Here is a 2,618-nt window from a genome sequence, read left to right as displayed (position 1 = left end):
ATACAGTTTGCAGTGCAATTATGCTGTAGTTTCTAGTTAATAGTAGGCTAATGGAAACAGCTACTGTGTCATCATAGTAGTTAGGTGGTAGGTATGCCAGTAACTAAACGGTATCAGCCGAAGTAGTTTCATACTAATTAGGCTACATCAGGGTCGTAATGTGCAATATTTCCTCTTCCTATGTTATTGCATAGAAACGACCACCCAAGCATCCTTGTATTATTTCTGCTTAATTACCTTGTAAACAATTGAGTAGTTATATGGAAATAAGATAGAATCAGGGCCGTAAAATGCATTATCACATATTCCACTCAATTTTATGGAAATTACATATTTTCATGGTCTTAAAATGTCTTATTTCTTATTTCCACTCAATTACTTAGTTATTATCATTTTTAATACAATATAGACTAGCCTACTATGAAGTGATTCAAGTACACAGACAAACACATTGTGTGCAAAACTTTATTTATTTTTCCAATCAGTTATGAGATTCATGTTCACTGATGTGAGGTTGTCAATCTGCCACCATCCAGAGGAAGTCCTGTGAACACAAACAAACAAACAGAGAAGTCAACTGCAAGACCGGTTTCACCACGTTTATTTTTTTATGTTATCAATTCACCATCGCTAAATTTGCTTCTGAAATGCAGTACCATGTTAAATGCACGTTGTAAACCTTCCTCAGGCTGACATCGTTGCTGATTTACAAAGGCAAACTCTAGCTAGCACCTAGCTTCAGTCATTGAAAACATGGTGGGCAGAGCTAGCTAGAACTAGTGGTTTCCATGTACCTCTGTAGGCTATGCCATTTCAGCACAAACACAGCTGATAAGACGTGTTTGCAATGTATACAGTTAAAATCCTTCAATGCTCAGAGACAAAATGAAAGCAGGTTAAAGCTAGAACTACTAGTTCGTTGTCAGGAAGCTTACCTTGCCTGGCTCTGCTGCACTGAAGTTGAACTAGCTCGCGGTGGCGGCGGCGAGTCCTGTTGTTGCTAGGCAACGAAAGTTTGGTTACTGCAGAACAGGAGCGTCCCAATCAGTATACTTCTGTACTTCAAGCACACTCGTTCTAGTTGTACGCTGCCCGCTCTGCTTGCAGTATGGCTCAGAGACGCTGACGTTGTTTAATTGAGTACCCTGACACACAAGGGTGGAGTTTGAGACGCACCACACAGTGCTTTCGCACGCAGGCAGCAACCAGGGTAACTTTCAAGGTGAGCTAAAATGGTCTTGATGTTGACTTCATCCACCTTCAATCGTCGAATTACTTTAGCCTTATGCAAACATGTTTTATGAGTTAGTGTTAGGTTTATGTTTGTTCTGGAAATGAAACGGCATACAGAAGTACCTTTACAATGGAAACCACTAGCTAGCTCTGCCCACCATGTTTTCAATGACTGAAGCTAGGTGCTAGCTAGAGTTTGCCTTTGTAAATCAGCTATGTTGTCAGCCTGAGGAAGGTTTACAACGTGCATTTAACATGGTACTGCATTTCAGAAGCAAATTTAGCGATGGTGAATTGATAACATAAAAAAATAAACGTGGTGAAACCGGTCTTGCAGTTGACTTCTCTGTTTGTTTGTTTGTGTTCACAGGACTTCCTCTGGATGGTGGCAGATTGACAACCTCACATCAGTGAACATGAATCTCATAACTGATTGGAAAAATAAATAAAGTTTTGCACACAATGTGTTTGTCTGTGTACTTGAATCACTTCATAGTAGGCTAGTCTATATTGTATTAAAAATGATAATAACTAAGTAATTGAGTGGAAATAAGAAATAAGACATTTTAAGACCATGAAAATATGTAATTTCCATAAAATTGAGTGGAATAGGTGATAATGCATTTTACGGCCCTGATTCTATCTTATTTCCATATAACTACTCAATTGTTTACAAGGTAATTAAGCAGAAATAATACAAGGATGCTTGGGTGGTCGTTTCTATGCAATAACATAGGAAGAGGAAATAATGCACATTACGGCCCTGATGTAGCGTAATTAGTATGAAACTACTTCGGCTGATACTGTTTAGTTACTGGCATACCTACCACCTAACTACTATGATGACACAGTAGCTGTTTCCATTAGCCTACTATTAACTAGAAACTACAGCATCATTGCACTGGAAACTGTATGGTTATTTCTGCTGTTGTTAATGAGAAATTATAGTGTAATTGCACTGGAAACCATATGGTTATTTTGCTGTTATTACTAATAACAAGCAGTTATTACCATGAAATTAGACTGAAATTACTGAGAAATTAGTATGAAATTAACACCTTATTAGCGATCCGTAAAGTAAAGTGTTACCGAATGTTGATTTAGAGGAAAGTATTTTTTAACTAATTGAGATTAATTAACCACTTTGCGCAGAGCCTGAGTCATAACTTTACTGTGACCAAAATTGTAATGACCAAGTCTTAAACCCCCTTGGAACAGACACTATGTTATAAACGTAGTATATGGTCCTCAAAATGGTAATGACCAAAGTCTTATTTATCTGTTACTCAGAGCTCACAGTCATAGCATTGTTGTTATGATATAGTTGAGTTTTTCAAGCGAAGTATGAATGGGCCCGTCAGCGGGTCTACATATTTGCATAAAGA

The 2,618-nt window shown here is 37.8% G+C and overlaps 1 long non-coding RNA gene across 1 annotated transcript; it reads left to right on the top strand.

Annotated features, from left to right (window-relative positions):
• Positions 1-947: 947 nt before the first annotated feature.
• On the top strand, positions 948-1,696 carry LOC134449327 (uncharacterized). Its single transcript, XR_010034939.1, has 2 exons — positions 948-1,222; positions 1,604-1,696. It is a non-coding gene; the product is annotated as an uncharacterized LOC134449327 (long non-coding RNA).
• Positions 1,697-2,618: the final 922 nt, after the last annotated feature.

This window comes from Engraulis encrasicolus, chromosome 5 (assembly GCF_034702125.1).
Source record: "Engraulis encrasicolus isolate BLACKSEA-1 chromosome 5, IST_EnEncr_1.0, whole genome shotgun sequence".
Lineage (NCBI taxonomy): Eukaryota > Metazoa > Chordata > Actinopteri > Clupeiformes > Engraulidae > Engraulis > Engraulis encrasicolus.
The sequence above is the reverse complement of the archived record's forward strand: the minus strand, read 5'-3'. Positions and strand labels throughout refer to the sequence as shown.